The 8,117-nt window shown below is 38.0% G+C and overlaps 1 long non-coding RNA gene across 1 annotated transcript in view; it reads right to left on the reverse strand.

Annotated features, from left to right (window-relative positions):
• LOC137973861 (uncharacterized) overlaps nucleotides 1–785 on the reverse strand; it is a 17,413-nt gene extending 16,628 nt beyond the window's left edge. Inside the window, exon 1 of the long non-coding RNA XR_011117332.1 lies at nucleotides 676–785. This is a non-coding gene — a long non-coding RNA (uncharacterized lncRNA). The remainder of the gene's footprint in view (nucleotides 1–675) is intronic.
• Nucleotides 786–8,117: the final 7,332 nt, after the last annotated feature.

The raw sequence follows: 8,117 nt of genomic DNA on the forward strand, positions 1-8,117 counted from the left end.
AAGCAGTTTCCCTTTTCGAAAATGGAAACTGCTTACTTGTCCTCAACTTAATTTAGCGTGTAGTTGTCGACAACTCGTCTCACACACTGCGTTGTTTAGTTGTCGACAACTAAATGTCCAGTCCTTAAGGGCCTCAACAGAGGAGTCAAGTTGTTATCGACGACTATTTTCAGTCGACAAATTAATTGAGTGCTCAACTGCTTATGTCATGAAATGCGTTTTCACGAACGAAAAGGGAAAGTTGTCGATAACGGGTCTTTTTTGCGGGCGCCTGGAAAAATACCGACAAAAGATGAGGAACCACTGACTTCAAAAAATCGTTTGCGTCGCTGGGAAATAGACCTCAGTCATGAACATGTTGGTCACAGGCGGGAGAAAACGGGAGAAAACGGGACAAAGCGGCCGCGTTTTTCATCGACAAGTTAAGTAGTATCCTTTTGAAAAGGAAAACTACTTTTTTGTCGACGACTCAGTTGATTTTCGCTATTTGTAGTCGATAACTTGATTCACAGCACACGCAATGTTTTGTCATCGATAATTATCTCTTTATTCTTGACAGCTTAAATGTTATGGATGACTACTTGCCTCGTCTGTGGAGGCCCTAACTTTTATGATCAGCGAAACCTTTACAAATATTTCCAGTCTTCACTAAGACTCTCGAAAATACATGAAAGCCTGCAAATACAGAAGCTTGCTGGAGAAAAAAAGTTTTCACGTCTCAGTTCCCGGCCGTAGCAACTATTTATTACTAAACCGAAACCGTTTGGCTGGTTAACCATCTTACATTTGACTTGCAAATAAAGCTTCAAAAAATTAAATTGACAGCAATTATTGAAAAACTTTGGTCTTAAGATTCCTTACCACGAGCAGTTGGCTGCTAACAGAAGATAGTTTGTGTTTCCGTGACAGTTGATCTTACGATGGAGCTTTATCGCGACATTCATTGGTGTAAAGTTGCATTTTTCATCTCGTTACTGCATTGTGTCTGGGGTGAGTCCGATTTCATCTTTAGTTAGTCACGATTATATATGAAAGCCTGTAAATACGGAGCTTGTTGGGGAAATAAGAGGTGCGAGTTAGAGAATGCGCGTTAAAATAAATGGAAGACACAAGTTAGGGAATGCGAAATGCAACATAGAAAATCCGGAAAAAAAATTGCGAGGTGCATGTGATGGGTCGAAAATGTTAAATAAAACGGCACTCCATAATAGGTAACAGAGAATCGAGGGAGAGAAGTCTTTGAAATATGGAATCTCTAAAACGGGGAAATTACAAAATGGGGAATCTCTAAGACGGGTGATCTCTAAAAGGAAGCATTATTAAAGATCTGACTACTGCAAAACCATTACAACATTGGCTCCCGTAACAAACGCTTCTGTAAGGTCCTAAACTGCAAAGTACCTTTTCAGCGCGCTCTATTGTTTGGTAAAATGCAAAAAAATATATATACATATATCGCTCAGTCTTAGGGATTAGATTTCTGCAACAAGGAACTAGTAAACAGTTTCACATGTTAACCATGAGTCATCTTCACTTTTAGTTTCAAATGAATCTACGAAACATTAAATTGACAGCAATTATTGAAAAAAGTTCCCTCTTAATATTCATTTACATGCACAACAGGTCGCTAAAAGAACCTAGTTTGTATTCCTGTCTAGTTTCATCTTGTACATGTGATGGAGCTTTATCGCGACATTCAATGGTGTAAAGTTGTATTTGTCATCACGTTACTATATGGTGTCTAGCGAGATGCGTTGGATATCATCTTTAGTTAGTCACGATTATGTATGGAAGCCTTTAAGTACGGAAACTTGTAGGGGACATGAGACTCGGGCATAGGAGTGACGCGAGATGAAAAATGCGTGATGCGAATTAGAAAATGCGAGATAAAAAAATGCGAAATGCCAGTTAGAAAATGTGTGATAAAATATGAACGATCCTAGTTTGAAAATGCGAGATGAAAAATGCGGGATGCAAGGTAGAAAATGTTAAATAAAAACGGCTGTCCAAAACATGGAACAACTGAGAATCGAAGGAGAGAAACTGAGAGTGGGGACTCTTTAAAACAGGGAATCTCTAAGACGGGTAATCTCTAGAAGGAAGAATTTTCAGAGATTTGATTAACTACAAATTCTTTACAATATAAGCTTCCTTAACAATAGTTTCCGTAAAGTCCTGAGCTGTTCCGTGTGGCTAATTCACAATACCTTTCGAGCGGGGTTTTCATTTTGCTGGTATAATTTGACAAAACCGTTTGGAACTTCCCTTGACCTATCACATCTTGAAGGACTATTTCTTCTCAGTGGAAACTGCGACAAGCCTCCAAACATAGCAAGTTCTTTTTTGCACTTAAGGCAAACACCGAAGAAAACTAGATTTATCTATGTTGACTTATTAGACCTCAAGGCAACTTTGGACTCTGCTTATTGTCATTAACATTTAATGCCAATGAACACTAAAGACCCATCTTACTTCTTCCAGTTTTCTCCAAATTCTCTGAAGGAGCTGTTTCAGTATAATCTTAATTTGAAAAGTTTGAAAGCTACCAAAATATTTTTAGTCATAAACGGAAAAAGCTGATCTAAACGCACTCTGCGCAATCCCAACAGAGGACGCTCGATGATACTCGGTCCGTTATTCTTCGTTGTATTGAAGATCTTTCTTAGGGAATTGCTTCAATATTTCAGAATAAAAAGTAGCGACATAAAAACATGACGTTTCGGCGACGACATGTCACCATTATCAAATGAAAATTATTGTAAGTTAGGTAGTGTTATATGTAGGATAGAGAGTGGGAAAATACATTAGAATAAATGAGGCGGGCAAAAGCATCTCCTAAATAAGGCACTCAAACTTTCCGCGGCATTTCTTTAAGGTGGTAAATTGCTCGTGACGATTGTTGGATCTTTGGTTGTGTTTGTCCTTCAAGTGTTTACCGATGACGGAATATTTATGCTCCTCGATGCGTAGGTGGAGATGACGGCTGGTGCATGTAGCCTATATAATTCGAATCACGAATTGCATTAAATTCATACACAACGCATTGTTGATTTACAAGTGAGGGTTTTGTTTCTGTAACTTGAAATCTTCAGAGATTTTCCTACTTGTGAAAACTGGTGGTAATACACGATCGACTTGTAAATCAACAATGCGTTGTGTATGAATTTCAATGTAACTTTAATGTAATTGCGTCATCGGTAAACACCTGAAGGACAAACAGAACCAAAGATCCAACAATCTTCACGAGCAATTTACCACCTTAAAGAAATGCCAAGGAAAGTTTGAGTGCCTTATTTAGGAGATGCTTTTCATAAGGAAAAAGAGACCGACTCTAAACACTCAAAATGACTCCATTCTAGCGAAACTCTTAATTTAAATTTTGTTCATTCTTTTGTTTTTCCCCTCCTCATTTATTCTAATGTATTTTCCCATTCTCTATCCTACATATAACACTACCTAACTTACAATAATTTGCATTTGATAATGGTGACATGTCGTCGCCAAAAAGTCATGTTTTTATGTCCCTACTTTTTATTCTGAAATGTTTGTCAAAACCTTTTTTTTCTTTGCTGACGACACTGCCTTCTTTAAGCATTGTGAATATTGAGCTTGAAACCGTCTCGCACTGGTTTAGTGATATTAAGAAAACCAAACTCTTAGTTTTCAGACCTAGGCCGAAAAGATTTAGCCTATTATATTTCTCTTGTGATGAATGGCAATGTTGTTGAACAAGTTGAAAGTACAAAATTCCTAGGTGTTGTTGATCAGGTCATGACCAGTAATTGGAAGACTCTTGCTAACTTTCAGACATAGTTTGGTGCTACTCTTGAAGATAGCTCCGAAAGTTACAAATGATTCAAAGAGCCAACGTCTCGACTCTCCTGTCTAGTGTCTTCATCAAAAGTGATCCAAAGGTATCGCAAAGGGACAAGCGGTGCAAACAGGTGTTACGTAACTTTATTTCTAAAGACGAGAATTCGGAATTAGACGTCTGGGAGCATTGTCTACTTTGCATTTACGCGCGTACATCACATGAAAGTGTCGGATGTGTCGCGGCATTGTGGACGATGTATCGGGTGATTCTACAAAGTCATACCCTACTTACAGTCTAATGACCTGTTCACACCCAAGCTTGACCATGTTTTGAACATGTTTAGTTAAACACGGTATTAAATTGTTTTCTTTTTAATCATGTATACTGATTTTTGTCGACTGCAAATCTAGCACAGATCAAAGCATGTATTGAAACTCACCTGAATCTCACGTAAAGGCCAGTTGTTTCTGTGAAGGATTTTTATTTTGTAAAACCCAGTTTAATAAAAGATGTCTTGTTGGTGTGAATAGGGTATAAGTCACTCTTGGCTTTGCATTATGCGCTAATTTATCTCCGTCTCTCCTTTTGTATTGTATCTATGGCTCTCTACGTACATACGTAACGTAAATAGGATATACCTTGTTCAAAAACGTGCAGTTAGGGCAGTTTTTAAGACTGATTTCCAAAGCTTTTAGCAAACCACTCTTTTACCCTTTAAACGTTGTTGAAATTTTTTAAGGTCTTAATGATCTTCAAGTTGGATCCTTGATGTATAGCTATTACAATAGATCGTTGCCACGGTCATTTGAAAACACGTTTACAACAGGAACTTAAATTCACAATTAATTTACAAGATCTCTCCTAATATGAGAGAAGAACGGACAGCATGTTAAGAAAAGATTCGGGACTTCTAAAACGTAAATGCTTGAATCATGATAAAAACAAGCATTATTCCAGAATTGATTTTTTTTTGTTATTGTGAAGACGAGTTCCTTGTTTGTGCGTTTTAAGTTTTCTGTAGTTTTTAGTGCATGCTGTTTAAATAAGAATGCGCCTAAAGTATGTCTTTTGGGACTCAAGTCTACTCTTTAACTGAGTTGAAAGCCTTGAATCCAGACCAAGGTATTGTCAAAGAGGGCCCTCTTTAAGTGTGGATGGGAGTAGGATGGTCAGAAAGTCCATTTCGCTGCGCCTGTTTTGTTTCAATAGTACAACACAAATGATTCCCACAATGCTGCTTTTCCCGTTCAAAGGACCCACTGCCAATCTTTATTGAATTTTCTTGTGTAGTCAAAGAAATGTCTGCTATCGAGGGTTGAAATGTAGCTCCTTTGTGTTTTTGGCACCGTGCTTGCTTAAGAGATATAATGGGGCAATCTTACCCCATTGATGCCTGTACTGATACCAATCACGCGCGTTATTTCATCGGCTCAGGGTACTTTTTGTGGTAGCTAAACTAGAGGGCATGTAAAGTACCATTTGAAAAAACACCTGATAGGTAGAAAGTCTAGAGCATATGGAACACTGTCTCATATAGTTTATGGAAAAATTACTCAACTTAGAACGACGTTGACTCAAACATTTCTCGAATCGTTGTTTTCAAGATCATAATTTACATCCTTGGGTAGGGGGCTTTGTGTACGTCTTTAGCTATATCTTTTTTTCCTTGCTATAAATTTTTAATATATATATATTTTTTAAATGGCGTAATTTGTACACCAAAATTATGAAATAAAAAATATAGATCACCGAGCTCGTTTAAGAGTAAACCGCCATCGTACCTGTCTATCTCTATTATCGTAGATCGAAACAACAAAATTCACCATGTTCTCGGAATGCGTGCGCTTATAGGCAAAGAATTATGGTCATTCACAACTTCTTTCACGTGTTTTAAGAGCTGCTTTAGCGTGTGTGATCGACTTACGCCATATTTACAATGTTACAAATTTGACCAATTTTGTAAATATTGACACACCGTATGCGCAGTACAGGATGTGCAGTCCAATACTGAGGAATCACCGTAAAATCTATAACTATTGCATTTAAAGGAGTTACTTAGAAGGCGTTTAAATATGAGAATATTCTTAGCGCTTCTTACGTAAGGGGGTACAGAATTCCAAAGCTTGGCGGCCGGAAACGAAAATGATCTATGGCGCCATTCTTAAAAATTTGGTGGCATTAAAAGTGTGCCGGACCCTCTTAAATTGTAATTACATATTTTAAATTTAAGAAGTTCTTGTATGTAGGGTGGAGCTTGTTTATTGATACAACTATAAACTAAAACCATAAGTCCTGAAATTGTCTTCTTTGTTATAGCATTCTTATGTCAACCATATTTAATAAGAGGTCACTGGGCGTTCGTTTTCCATGGGCCAAGACAGATCTAAGAATATAATTATTAGTGTCTTGTAGCCTTTTCTTTTCACTTCTTCCAACTCCAAGCAATAGCGGACAGCAATATTCTACATGAGGCAAAATATATGCCTTATAAAGGCGGACCATTCGTCTAAAAGAATAAACCTAGGAATCCTCCTTAACGTAGGGGCTTTGGCATATGCCTTTTTGACTTGTTCAGATAAAGACCAAAACAGGAAGCTATATGGAACATTTTTATGTGAGCTCTTGGGAAAGCGAGAAACAATTTTCGGAACGCGAAACGGGATAAAACCCAGTGAACAATTTAAAATGCTTTAGAATTATGGTAATCAAGTAATCGTTCATATTTAAACAGGTCTTTGTACAATCGAATTTGTGAAATAAGTTTCCAAAGCATACATTTCGGTACAATAAAAACATTCTCCGGCTAAAAATTTTTGACAAGCAATATAAGCTTTCGGCTGTCGATCTACAGCCTTCCACAGATAAAACGTTAAATTAGTGAAATATATACAGAAAAGGCGAGATAAAAGTGACAAAGAGAACGGAGTAAAAGTATGAAAATAGTGGCTATTGTTTATAAAGAATGATATACTGATTAGGAATCGGCTTAGAGTTATTGTCAGCATGCTTGGTAGCAGAGGGTGCCAGGCCTCTAGAGTTTTTCTGATACGAAAAGAGCCTTTGTCGATAACTCGAGAATGATTTAAATCAATGCGATGACCGAAAGACCACGCATGGTTTCTAATTACCAGGACAGCCTTAAGCTCGAGACCCCCACCTTTAAAACCAAGAACTATGGTGGAAAAGCGTTCTCAGTGTGTGCTCCTCGCCTTTGGAACGATCTCCCTAGGGACTTACGGAATTCACCTTCTCTGGAGACATTTAAAAGAGGACTAAAGACTTATTTATTTAACCAATAATTTTAACTTTTTGCATTTTAACTTAACTATTTTATTTATTTTTCTATATTTGTAATTTGTAAGGGCATTGAGACATAGTGTAATGCCCCAGAACTGCTTATTATTATATATTTGAGACACCATACTGACATTTAGAGGGATGAAGCTGCGATCCTATTTCTAACTAAAACTTGCGAAAGATTTACGGATAGCTTCAATGGCGCTTCTTTCGGTCAAACGCGCGATTCGGGGCCTACAAGTCCCACATTTCTCCGACCTTTTACATTTACAGCATTTTTCATCGCCAAGTAAAGTCTCTTAGCCAATCAAACGCACAATATCTCGGTGCACGTGAAACTAAACAAGAAAAAGCATGCAGGACATGAATCTGAAAATAATTAGGTCTCAGAGGACAATAGCTTAAATCTGGCAGGATAAAATGCAAAGGAGAACATTTGTGATCCATTTTAAGCTATTTTTCTTGCCAAAGTCTCGCCCACAGGTAGATTGCAACCCAGGGAGGAGGGACTCCCATATGAAAAGTACGGGGGTGGTCGTCGTACCTTTTAGGGTTAAAAGAGCAGTTTTGGTACTTCTTAGGGTCTTCAGCCTCAAAAGGTCCACAGCGGGAGCTTTAGCGGTACATTTTAGAGGTACTGAGACGAAAAATTATTACAGGAGACATTTGATAATTAACTATTCCTCAATTTTGTCTTATTAAAAATGCTGGTACCTCTTAGGAGTGAAAAATTTCATGCCACGCCCACAAGAGAGGATCTTGGTAACCTCTTAGGGGTCTTTTCAAAATTTCCGACGAGCAACCCCCCCGCCACCCTTTTATATGGGATCCCCCCGCCCCCCCCAAGTGGCAAGTGACGTCTGTTTTAACGAAGTAAAGATACATTCAAACCAAATTTTTTTTCTGAAAAGGAAAACTAAAGTTCGTTACTCACATGTAGCCGACTTCACCTCTTCATTCAAAATTTAAAGGCCCGGCGGACTGGTCCGATTGCACAGAATAATCA

The sequence above is a fragment of the Montipora foliosa genome, chromosome 10, assembly GCF_036669935.1.
Source record: "Montipora foliosa isolate CH-2021 chromosome 10, ASM3666993v2, whole genome shotgun sequence".
Taxonomy (NCBI): domain Eukaryota; kingdom Metazoa; phylum Cnidaria; class Anthozoa; order Scleractinia; family Acroporidae; genus Montipora; species Montipora foliosa.